The sequence below is a fragment of the Myodes glareolus genome, chromosome 1 (assembly GCF_982192425.1).
Source record: "Myodes glareolus chromosome 1, mMyoGla1.1, whole genome shotgun sequence".
Taxonomy (NCBI): domain Eukaryota; kingdom Metazoa; phylum Chordata; class Mammalia; order Rodentia; family Cricetidae; genus Myodes; species Myodes glareolus.
Genome location: NC_142026.1, coordinates 2,553,080 through 2,566,238, shown reverse-complemented (window position 1 = coordinate 2,566,238; position 13,159 = coordinate 2,553,080). Strand labels below are relative to the sequence as shown.

The following is a 13,159-nucleotide window of genomic DNA, read 5'->3' as shown; positions in this document are numbered from 1 at the left end:
TATTCCCCTTATGTTGCCCAAGATGGTCTCAAGTTTTTATGAAATCAATCCTCCAGTCTCCAAAGTGACTTGGACTAACAGTATATACCACAGTACTCTGTATGGTTTACTTTTAAAAATTTATTGTAAAAATAAATATTATACTCTGGAATAATACAAAAGTATTAAGGATCTGGAGTGGTCTTACATGCATGTAATCTCAGCATTTGGGTGAGGGAGGAAGATCTGAAGTTTGAGGTCAGCATAGGTTCCTGTCTCGAAAATAGATAGATAGATAGATAGATAGATAGATAGATAGATAGATAGACAGACAGACAGACAGACAAGCAAGGAGTGCTGGGATAAATATTAAGCTGTGAATTCTACCATTTTCTTTGAGGATATTTGCTCCATACCAAGAGAATTTGGTATACATATTTTGCTTCTCAGCCTGTCAGTGAGTTGGCACTGGGGCTGTTAGCTGGATCCAAGGTACTGCTGTGCAGGGGTGGCCACCTGAGATTTAATCCCAGAATCCACATAAAAGGAGAGGGAACAAAGTGGTTTTGCAAAGCATCCAGGAAATCAAGCATTCGTTCAAGAAGGCTAATTGAGCAAAATAGTAACAGGAACAAACCAAAAGAAACTAAATGTTATTCAACTGGCTTACCTGTTGCCAAGGTACGATACACTAACCAAGGGTGTGATGTAGCATGGTGAAACTTGGGCTCTTAAAATGAGGGCATGGGTGAGTGGATTGCTGGGGAGCAGGCTACACCAACTCTGTGAAAGTCTATGATACTGGAGCTGCTTATTTCTTACAGACTTTCCAGTCTCTGGATGGAAGAGAAGGATCAGCTCTAAAGCAGGCCACTTCATCCAACCTACATAGCAGAGTTAAGACACAAATGGAGAAAGGGATATGTGACAACTCAGTGAGGGGAGGAGGTGAGGTGAGCTCTCCTGAGAAAAGAGGAGAACCCAGGCTGTTCAGGAGCAAAACAGGCTACCTCGTGAGAATGGGGATGGCTGAGTGATTAAAATCATTTCCTTCTCTTGCGAAGAACTAGGTTCAGTTCCCAGCACAGATGTGGTGGCTCACAGGCATCTGCAACTCCAGTCCCAGGGAATGTGACACTGGCTTCAGGCCTCCATGGACACTGCACATGCACATGATGCACTTACCTGCATATAGTTAAAGCATTAACACACAAAATAAATCCTAAATAAAAGAGGCCACCTTAGGGAACTTTGGGGCTTTCTGTTTTTAAAGGATATAGCCAGTTGTGCATATGTGTAGTTCCAAAAATCCAAAGGCTGCTGCAGGAAGACAGCAATTTGCTTCAGGCCAGCCTGGACTACATATGAGACCCTGTCTCTAAAAGAAAAACAACAAATCAAAATGATACAAAGATTGAGGAGATGGCTCAGTCCGTAAGGGTCCCGTTGTGTGAACAGAAAGACTGAGTTCCCATTCCACATCCCGTCAAAACCAAGGTTGGTGGTGCATCCTTGTAACCCCAGCGATGGGGGGAACAGGGTGGGACAGACAGATGGATCCTGGGGTTGAATGGATAGCCCACAAGGTAATCTGTGAGTTTCTTTCTATCTTGAATTTTGCATGCAAATGGATGGAAACAGAAAACACTTTATTGAGTGAGGTAACCCAGGCCCAAAAAGAGGAATATGGTATGTACTCACTCATAAGTGGTTTCTAGCCATAAATAAAGGACATTGAGCCTACAATTTGTGATCCTAGAGAAGCTAAATAAGAAGGTGAACCTAAAGGAAAACATATAGTTGTCCTCCTGGATATTGGAAGTTGACAAAATTGCCGGGCAGGGGTTGGGGGCTAGGGGTTGGGGGCTCGGAGGGGAAAAGGGGAGATGGGGGGAGAGAAGGGAGATGGGAAGGATGGGGAGAGCATGAGGGAATGGGATGGTTGGGATGAAGGAGGGTTGGATGAGGGAGCAGGGAAGTATATAACTTAATTAAGGGAGCCTTTTTAGGGTTGGCAAGAGACTTGACTCTAGAGGGGTTCCCAGATGTCCAGGGAGATGTCCCCAGCTTGTTCCTTGAGAAGCAGAGAAAAGGGTGCCTGAAATGCCCTTCTCCTATAGCTGCACTGATGAATATCTTGCATATTACCATAGAACCTTCATCTGGTGATCGATGGAGATAGAGAAAGAAACCCACATTGGAGCACTGGACTGAGCTCCCAAGGTCCTAATGTGGAGCAGAAAGAGGGAGAACACTAGCAAGGAAGTCAGGACCACGAGGGGTATGTTCACGCACTGAGACGGTGGGACAGATCTAATGAAAGCTCACCAAGGCCAGTTGGAATGGGACTGATGGAGCATGTGATCAAACCGGACTCTCTGAATGTAGCTGACGGTAGAGGCCAACTGAGAAGCCAAGGTCAATGGTGCTGGGCTTTGATTCGACTGCATAGATGGGCCGCAATACACACACACACACACACACACAATGTGAAATACCTCCTTACAGGTTCATACATGGAATGCTTGGTCCCTAGCTGGTGGCACTGTTTTGGGAGGTGGTAGGAGCTTTAGGTGATACTTAGCTGGAGGAAGTATGTCACTAGTGTGGGAGTAGCTGTGTAACATATACCTAGTGAACTCCTTCTGTTCCCTGGCAATCGTGAGGTGAGTTATCTTCTGACAAAACAGACTGATAGGTACAGATGGGATGCCCATAAGAAAGTGTCTGTCTATCCCATGGCAATGAAAAGGAGCTGGGGGCTAGGAACATCCCTCAGTTGGAAGACTACTTGGGTAACATGCTTGAAAACCATAAATGGGCTGTGGTAGCTTGAATGAGAATGTGCCTTCTAGACTCATATATTTGAATGTTTGCCCCTCCCACACCAGTTGGTGGAACATTTTGGGAAGAATAGGGAGAATCGCTACTGAATGTGAGCTTTGAGACTTAAAAAGGCCACATGATTTCCACTTGTGTCTCAAGATCTGACCTCTCAGCTACTTCTCCAATGCCATTCTTGCCTGCCTACTGCCATACTCCCTTCTGTGATAGTCATGGAATGCACCATCTGAAACTTTAAGCCCCAAATTAAACATTTTTCTTCTATAAAATTCATTGTCCACCCTGCCTTCTCACAACAATAGAAATGTAACTAAAATATTGGTTGCAGTGGTATCCACCTATAATTCAGCACTGGTCATGAATTCATGATATGCTAGGCTATGTGGTGAGTTTGAAGCCAACCTGGAATAAATGAGACAAAGGCGGGAAGAGGAGGAACTGGGGTGATTCAAACAAATAAGAGAGAGGAAAAAAGGAAGAGTCAGGGGATTTCAGTTCTATGGGAGAGTCTCAGAGAATTAGGAATACTACCAGTAAACAATAAAGTTTTGCAACCAAACACATCTGTAGTCCAAACTTGGGAAACACAGGATATCTGGAGCTTAAATTCTAGAGAACAGTAAGAGCAACACAGTAATACTTCACTTAGCTGTCCAGGAATTCACTCTGTAGACCTGGATGGCCTTGAATTCACAGAGCTTCCCCAGGCCTTTGCCTCACTGAGTGCTGGAATAACAAGCATGGGCCACCATCACCCTGTTTTTTATTGTTTTTGTTTTTTTTTTTCATTAAACACAGTGACTATCTCTTAAACAACTGCTGTCCTAATCAGCAATTGCTGTTGTGGAATATTATTTTAAATGTGTGTTACATTTTTGCTGCTTTTGTTAACAATGCAAAGATTGTTACATTTGTTGGATTAAATAAAATTAACCTGGGGTCAGGAGACTGAATCAGCAACTAGCAGACAGGAAGAGGTAGGGAGGAACTAAGTGTAGCTAGGGTTTTTAAGTGGAGGTTGAACAGAAGAACACCCACTTTTTGGGGAGGCACCACCAAGGAGAGAAGGTAAGCTACTTGCTATTTAGCCTCTGTGGTGAGCTTAATGTCACATCAGTTTTAGAATCCTTAGTTCTGTAGAAGGACAGAGATCCAGATTAAGTTCCTTTATTGGTTGTGATAGAATTGGTGCTTGGGGACACAGGATTCCCACATGTCTGTGGCCAGTACAGCTGCTGGCAGCTGCCGGGGTTGCAATTGCTGTTTAAAAGAGCAGTTGTTTCAGAGGCAGCCACCGTATTTAATGAAAAACAATAGGGGCAGTGGTAGCCCATGACTTTGATCCCACCACTCAGCAGACAGGGGCCAGGGGAATCTCTGTGAGTTCAAGGCCAACCTGGTCTACAGAGTGAGTTCCAGGACAGCCAATGCTACACAGTAAAACCCTTGTCTCAAACAAACAAGCAATAGAAACATGAGGGAGAAAGAGAGAGAGAGAGAGAGAGAGAGAGAGAAAGAGAGAGAGAGAGAGAGAGAGAGAGAGAGACAGAGACAGAGAGAGAGAGAGAGAGAGAGAGAGAGAGAGAGAGAGAGAGTGAGAGAGAGACAGAGAAAGTGGGAGAGAGAGAGAAAGAGAGAGAGTTGGTTGCAAAGATGGCTCAGCAGATAAGGACATATCAGGAGGCTTCATAGTCACCTGTAACTCCAAATCCATTGCACCTGATCCCCCTTCTGGCCTCTATAGACTCCCACAAGCATGTGTGGACACATACACAAACACACCAAAATGATGTGAAATTAAAACAACCTCAGTACCCATAGGATATTCCATATACCAAACCATACTTGTGGATAACTGATTTAGGGATATCTCAATAGGATCAACTGAAGATGGCCTAACCATAAGGTTGGCTATGGGTTGGCCCACCAAGGAATTACTAGTCATATTTTTACAAAAGCAGTACAGCGTTGATTATGTTTGGTTAGAATCATGTTTCCACATCCAGAGAAAAATGTCAGTTATCTCTGTTATCAAAGTTTCCCCAGTCCTGGTTAGAGGACAGGGTACTGATTGGAGAAGTGATTTTGCTGGCTAAAGAACTACAGAAAAGCCTAGCAGGGAGGGAACTCCAAGGCTCCTAGATGGACAGAGGAAAATGGGAGCTCTGATTTGTGTAGAGGACAAGCTGTTAAATATCTGGGGGACGTTTTTCCTCCCATTCCACTGGCTGTTTCCCATAAGATCATAGTTGTCCCCTGAGGGCAGGTTTAGAACCTTGGGAAGCACAGAGCAGAGAACAGCACAATTAAACCATTAAAGGCCTCTATTGTCTCTTACTTGTGTGCTTTTTTTTCAAGAGGGAATCTTAAAGAATGTGGCCTTGAGTTGGAAGCAGTGTTTAGGTCTCAACCTGCAAAGCTGAAACAATATACTATTTAATGTCAACATTTTTGTTCTGGTAAAGCAACATGGTTGAGAAGATTTAGTCTTGCTGGAAGGCAAAAACATTCTCCAAAATGGAAAGGACTGAGACCCTCTAGATCTAAGATGGGACCCTGTAAATGTCTTACTGAGGGAAGAGTACACCAATTATTGATCCAATACCAAACGGTGAGCCCTGAAATTATACATACAAATAACATAAATTAAGTTAAAGTAGGTGTGTGTTGTAGTTTCTTAGGTAGTTACCAGTATGATCCCTTGTGATTTTTTTTCAGTTATCTATACTATTATTTTGTTCTCCTTTCTCCCTGTGTATTTATCTCCCTTGAACCTAATTTTAACCATGAAAACAAACAGACAAGTAACATACAGATTGAGAAGGTTACATACATATTTGCATGTAACAAAATTAATGTGATCCTAGAGAAGCTAAATAAGAAGGTGAACCTGAAGAAAATCATATAGTTATCCTCCAGGATATTAGAAGTAGACAAGATTGCCAGGCAAACTTGGGTGCACGGGGGTGGGGGGTGGGGGGGTGGAAGTGAAAGACTCCCCGCTGGGCGTCTTCCCTCGGGAGAGACCCCCATGTCCAAAGATCAGTCGAAAGCACGCAGCCGGATGCAAAATGCAAGAGGTTTATTTGGGGTACACAGGCACCTGTGGGCGACAAGGTCTCTCGGAGAACTTTGCGCGCCTGCAGGTTGGGGGTGAGGGGTTTTTGTAGGAGAGCAAAAAGCGAGGTTTACAGAAGCAAGAAGCAGGGTGGTGAATTTTTAACCTAGATAACAATGAGAGGAATATTCAGTCCTTTTATCCTGCCTTCCCCTTCCCGGCTGGCGACCAGGTATCTGACCGCACAGCCCCGAGCCCTGCTTTCTACGTGACTCAGGCCTCGCAATCTTCTCTTTCTTTGTTTCTATGGCCAGTTCATAAATTCCCTGTTTTGCAGCCAGATAAGGCTGTTCTTGCTCTAACCTCAGGTAGGTATCTTTGCTCAGCGGAGGCCTTTTATGGAGCTTGTTATTTGTTCAGCATTCCAGGAGGTCCTGAGCTAAGTTTGTTATTTGCTCATCCTTTGCAAGAACGGTATGACTGTGGTTAAAGCGAATTGGGGTCCTTCATTCCCCAATTTTTTTTTTTTAGTGCCTAGTTCTAACCATAGAACTAGTTTTCAGTATCCTCTTGACCCTAAAAAAAAAACATTGTGTTGGAGGTGCAACATCAAAACCTGAACAGCACCTGTTCTTTTTCTAATAAAGGCAATATTAGTAGCAGAAGCAAAGTTAGGAGTGGTCCCATAAGGGAGGATATCAAAGTAGTCATCCAGGGAGATCTATTCGCATAATCCTCCATCCTTTAAGAATAACAAATCTAATTTCCTTCTATCCTGTAAGACCATTTCTGAGAGGGAAGTCAATGACTCTTCGAGTTTGGAAACAGATTGTTTTAAAGCCCTCAAATCTTAATACATTGAAGTACTGAGGGGCCTGCATTAGGGCAGCGGTACCTGTCCCAACACCGGCAGCTTCTCTAAGGCCCAGGATTACTGCTAGTGTCAGAGAAATAGGTTCTCGTCGAAAGCGAGATGGGTGCCTGTCAAACTCATACCAGTTGTGCAAGCACATAGTAATCTTTGGTAACGTCAAAAATTAATATTGACATGCAAGGCATCAAACCTGTACTACAAACCCATCATCTATCTAAACCAGGAACCAAGTACCAAGTGTCAGGAGTCTTAGGGCCCTTTAGAGTCTCATTACATAACCTCAGTAAAAGTCTGTCTATGATTAGTCCTCTAAACCCAAGCCTTTTGACTGGTAGCTTTGTCAAAAGCCTCGGATACTGTAGTTTGGGTAATTCAGGAGCTCGCTTCATGTGGGGGGCGTGGATCCAGGCAGAGATGCATACTTCTTTCAGTTGTTTTCAGATCTGATGTCTCTCCATTTCAAGGACCTTTAGACAGGGAAAATAAAGGTCTAGAAAGAATAACATCAGGATTACACATTTTATCCAACTCAGTGAGCAGTGGTAGTTCTCCACATAGGATCTCATAGGGGATGAGTTTAAATCGCCCCTGGGGTATTCCAAACCTGGAACAGGGCAAAAGGGAAGGAGGGCTGTCCAGTCATTTCTGCAGGTCTCTTTTAGAATTCTATTTATCCTTTCTATCTGTCCTGACTCTGGGGTTGGTAAGCACAATGTAATTTCCAATAGATCCCCAATTGGGCGGCCAGTCCCTGACTTACCTGGGCAACAAATGCAGGTCCATTATCAGATCCAATTACCTTGGGTATCCCAAACCTTGGGAAGATTTCTTCTTTGATCTTCTTAGCCACCGCATTGGCTGTCTCAGTCCTGGTAGGAAAAGCTTCTACCCAGCCTGAAAAGGTATCTATAAAAACTAATAAGTACTTGTTGCCATATTTGGCTGGCTTAATTTCTGCAAAATATACTTTCCAATAGGCTCCAGGCCAATCGCCCCTGAGTCTCTTCCCAGGAGCATATATGGAGTGTCCTGCATTAATCATAGCACAGTCCTTGCAGTTTTTGACTACTTCTTCTGCCAAGACAGAGAGTCTGTCGTCTGATTTTCTTTCAGCCACAGCATCTCAAGCTTTTTGGTGTCTTGGACAAGTATATGTCTTTTCCTGCAGATGTTCTGTATATTGCTCCATGAATATGAGCAGTGGCAAAGGCATACCTGCTGTCAGTGTAGATGCTGAGACTTCTCCCTCTGTCATTCGTATCCAAGCAGCAAGTCTGGCTTTTTGTGCCAACGTCCTTCAGGGAGGCTATGCCCAGGCCATTTGCTTCCCATCCACCACTGCTGTCCCCGCCTTCCGCTTACCTTCGATCACGAAACAGCTGCCATCCGTACACCAGCTCGGACTTTCAGGCCACGGCTGATCCTTCAGATCATTTCTGGTGCCAGCTTCTCAGCGCATTGATGAGTAGACGAGATGTCATCAGTTTCAGGCAGTAGGGTAGCGGGATGGAGGACAGCAGGGGGAGCGAAGGTCACTGGTTCAGTCAACAAAAGGCTTTAATCATCTCCAGCCTGGTTTGAGTAAACCCGATCTGGGCCTTCAGCTTCATTAGCAAGTCTCCTTCTAATAAAGATAGGACGCTCGGGGATAGCCAGGAAGGAATGAGTCACTTGTCCTCTCCCCAAATCTACAGTTCGTGAGGTGGTCCACAGATACTGTTTCTATCCAGTTGCTCCAATTATTAAAGTCTTTTATTCTCTCCCCTCTAATCATCTTTTGCTAGGGTCAGTACCTTAGAGTCCCTTCCTTTCTTCTTTGGGCAATTTCTTGCCCAATGTTCTTTTTCTTTGCAATAAGCACATCGTCCTTTGTCCAAGGGGTGCCTGTCCATGTTCATCTTTGGTCTTCTGTTGCCCAGGTTCCCTATCTGTCTATGTTCTATCTTTTCTTTCTCTCCTACCATTGCGGCCAAAATTCTATCAAATTTCTCTTTTGTCTGTGATCCCTCCAGTCCTCTTTCTTCTGCCTCCATTTTTTCTCTCTCATGCTTTTCTTTCTCCGTCTCTTATTTATGAAACATTTTCTCTGCCTCCTTTAAATGCTCAAGAAACATAGATGGCAGAGCCCTGCGGTGATGGACTGTCAGCTGCTCCCTACCTGCTTTAAGTTTGACCTTAAAAACATACATGGGGACCTAGATAAGGCCCATCTGTTCACATATTTTTAAACCAAAATTTTTCCTTGCTTTTAGACAACATAGCAAAAATTTCTCTTGCTTTTAGACAACATAAAAACTCTTACCAAAGTCTTTCTTGTGATTTTTCTCAGTGGGGATATATGGCTATGTTTTAAACTAGAACAGCATACAAGAACAGCATATAAAATCCTATACCAGTGTGAAACATTTGAGATCAGCGATAGGCTCTTTTTTTAAAAAAAATAAAACATTAACCAATGATAATTTTTAAACAAGAACAGCACATACCAGTACGAAACATTTGAGACCAGCAATTTTTTTTTTAACATTAACCGACAATAATTTGTAACCAGCCCCTATAAATGATGACAGATATTTATAATAGTTATAACCCATAGGATCTGAAAGAGCTCTTTAAGGCTGAGAGCCAAACTTGGGGTGAGGATACACATTTCAAGGCTGTCAAGGCCTGTGCCACAAAGACCTTGTCCCTCCTCATTTGAGCTGGCATGTAGCACACCAATCAAAGACATACAGCACTTCCACCTAGACACAGCATGCCAAGAATATCTCTGTTCCCACCCATTCCTAAGGAAGGAAAAGGCAAAATAGAGTAAGAGATAAGAGGTTGAAGGTCATCTCTGCTGCCTCCATATGAATCTTCCACAGCAGGACATTCAGCATCTACTGGGTCATCTTTTTTTTTTCTTTATTTCTCTTGTCAGTCTTGCTGGCACCCAAATGTATGTCAGCATTCCTAGAAAAACATAAACAAAACTCTCCTCCCAAATTAATATTTAAGAGTATTAAAAATCTCAGTGTAAAAATTCAGCACAATCAGTACTGGAAGTAGGCTGGTTTTGAACTTAGAGACCTGCATGTCTCTGTTTCAAAGAGCAAATCTTGTTTGCCTGTGCCAATACAGCAGGCCTTAGAATTAAACCGTTTTAAATCTGGCACAGATGAGATTATTGCTCCAAAAATATGAGAAAACCGTTTTCCTGTTCCCAGCCTGGAGTCCTAAGATGACACAGTCACTGGGAATCGAACTTACAACCTCTGGAAGAGAAGGCAGTGCTCTTAACCTCTGAGCCATCTCTTCAGCTCTGCTATTCAGATGAAAAAAGCCTCTAAGTCTAGCATTGTTTATCTTATCTTATCCGTTGCCTGAGGCAATAGGTCCGCCTCTGTTACCTAGGATACGGGTAACCAGCAGCAGACGGCGGCGGCTTCGACAGCTCCGCCTCTGAGGCACGGCCCACTGTGGCGCGCTCAAACAAAGGCATGGCCCCGCCCTGGGCATTTCCGCCGGGCGATCTGTGCACCCTGAATGAGCCCGCCCATGTTGCTATGGAAACGCAGCTTTCCGCACAGCCCGTGCTCAGGTGCAGAAAAGGTCCTCCGAAAACCGCAACCCTGCCAGAAGGCCGGGACACATAGCCTCTGATGTCAGTCACTTTAGCCCGCCCAAGCCGCCGCAGTGACCTGGCTTTTCGTAGACGCCTCTGTGGACTCCAGCAAATTCCCGCCAGCATCTGGTTAGCATGGCCACACCTCCCGGACGAGCCAGCACTCTCCGGTGCTGTTCTGCACCTCCCTCCCGAGTAGCCAGGACCATAGGCGTGCGCCACCGCGCCTGGCTCAACTCCGTGTCAGTTAGCCACTGCAACGGTTGCCCAGTATTTCAAACATACATATGAGAGCCAGGCATAGAGCTCTCCCATCAAAATTAGGCGAGAATCACCTCAAAAACTCTGTGGCTCTTTAAGAACAGGGAAGGCAGTTGTCAGAGGGGACGGAAGCCGCAGTTTCCCGTACCCCATCGTCCTCATAGTCCCGCCTTCAGTTACCTCATTTTTTTCTGCTGTTTTTTTCAAATTCCTCCTGCACTGAACTTAAGGGATTTTTCTTCCCCGTTGCTTTTTGTACCTTCTTCCAGATACCTTAACTTTGATTCTTTAAACAAACAGACAAACCATATGCTGCACAATAGAACAGACTGACAATCAAACACACTGCTCAAACGGAGGCTATTACAAAGAGGCTCCGGACACCTCGACCCCCCAAACGAACCTCGTACCTCGGACAAAAGTCCGACTCTGGTCGTGGGTTCAGACAAACGAACCTCGTACCTCGGACAAAAGTCCGACTCTGGTCGTGGGTTCAGACAAATGAGCCCGAAAATTCGAGCTCCCAAATTCCCGCGGGACGTCTCCCAGGGTGCGGGGGGGAAAGTCTGAGCTCGTCAGCTCCTCTCCAAGGCCCGCCAAATACAAATCGACCCAGCTGAATCGTACAAATTCAAATTCGCAGCGCAACAATCAGACGCAAACGACGCAGGACATACAACATAGAACATAAAACATAGAACATAGAAATCTGACCAGCTCACCTCACCTCCCGGCAGTGATTCGGTGGTCTCTGGGATAGGGGCCTCAACTTCCCGGCCAATGCACCAAATGAAAGACTCCCCGCTGGGCGTCTTCCCTCGGGAGAGACCCCCATGTCCAAAGATCAGTCGAAAGCACGCAGCCGGATGCAAAATGCAAGAGGTTTATTTGGGGTACACAGGCACCTGTGGGCGACAAGGTCTCTCGGAGAACTTTGCGCGCCTGCAGGTTGGGGGTGAGGGGTTTTTGTAGGAGAGCAAAAAGCGAGGTTTACAGAAGCAAGAAGAAGGGTGGTGAATTTTTAACCTAGATAACAATGAGAGGAATATTCAGTCCTTTTATCCTGCCTTCCCCTTCCCGGCTGGCGACCAGGTATCTGATCGCACAGCCCCGAGCCCTGCTTTCTACGTGACTCAGGCCTCGCAATCTTCTCTTTCTTTGTTTCTATGGCCAGTTCATAAATTCCCTGTTTTGCAGCCAGATAAGGCTGTTCTTGCTCTAACCTCAGGTAGGTATCTTTGCTCAGCGGAGGCCTTTTATGGAGCTTGTTATTTGTTCAGCATTCCAGGAGGTCCTGAGCTAAGTTTGTTATTTGCTCATCCTTTGCAAGAACGGTATGACTGTGGTTAAAGCAAATTGGAGTCCTTCAGAAGTAAGGGGAGATAGTTAGGGAGAGGGTAGAGGGGGAGGATTGGGGATGGCTTGGGGGAATGGAAGAGGGGAGGGAGGAAGGATGGTTCTGGGAGCAGGGAAGTATATATCTCAAGTAAGGGAGTCATTTTAAGGTTTGCAAGAGACTTGATTCTGGAGGGGTTCCCAGGCCCAAGAGGAGGTCCCCAGATTGTTCCCTGGGCAGCAGAGAAGAGGGTGCCTGAACTGGCCTTGGCCCATAACCGTACTGATGAATATTTTGCATGTCACCATAGACCCTTCATCTGGCGATGGATGGAGATAGAGAAAGAGACACATATTGGAACACTGGACTTAACTCCCTAGGTCCAAATGAGAAGCAGAGGGAGGGAGAACGTGATCAAAGAAGGCAGAACCAGAGGGAACCTTCATCCTATGATGGATGGAGATAGAGACGGAGACCCACATTGGAGCACTGGACTGAGCCCCCAAGGTCCAAATGAGGAGCAGAAGGAGGGAGAACATGGAAAAGGAAGTCAGGACCGCGAAGGGTTTGTTCACCCACTGATACAAGGGGACTGATTGAATGAGAGCTCACCAAGGCCAGCTGGACTGGGACTGAACGAGCATGTGATCAAACCGGATTTTCTGAATGTGGCTGACATGGGGGCTGACTGAGAAGCCATGACAATGGCACTGGGTATTGTTTCGTCTGCATGTACTGGCTTTTTGGGATCCTGGTCTGTTTGGATGCTCACCTTCCTGGACCTGGAGGGAAGGGGGGAGGAACTTGGACTTCCCACAGGGCAGGAAACCCTGACTGCTCTTGGGACTGGAGAGGGAAGAGGAGAGGGATTGGGGGGAGCAGGAGGGTATTGTGAGGAGTGAAGGATGTGGAAATTCTTATAAATAAAAAAATCCATAAATTTGAAAGGGAACAAAAAGGCATAAATGAGAGGGTTTGAAGAAAAAAGAGTAAAAGGAGAAATGATGTTTAATTGTGGCAAAATATTTGTTTGCTATGTAAAGATGTGTTGCATTTGTTTAATTATATGTAAAAATGTGTTGCTGTTTTACCTTGTCTGCCTAAGGCACCTGATTAGTCTAACAAAAAGCTCTACAGCCAATAGCAAGAAAGAGGTATAGGCAGGACTTGCAGGCAGGAAGACTAAGTAGGAGGAGGAAT

The 13,159-nt window shown here is 45.1% G+C and overlaps 1 long non-coding RNA gene across 1 annotated transcript; it reads right to left on the bottom strand.

Annotated features, from left to right (window-relative positions):
- Positions 1-5,888: 5,888 nt before the first annotated feature.
- Positions 5,889-10,199, bottom strand: LOC148123233 (uncharacterized). The gene is made up of 2 exons (XR_015737267.1): positions 8,118-10,199; positions 5,889-7,661 (listed from the first exon to the last, which is right to left on the bottom strand). It is a non-coding gene; the product is annotated as an uncharacterized LOC148123233 (long non-coding RNA).
- Positions 10,200-13,159: the final 2,960 nt, after the last annotated feature.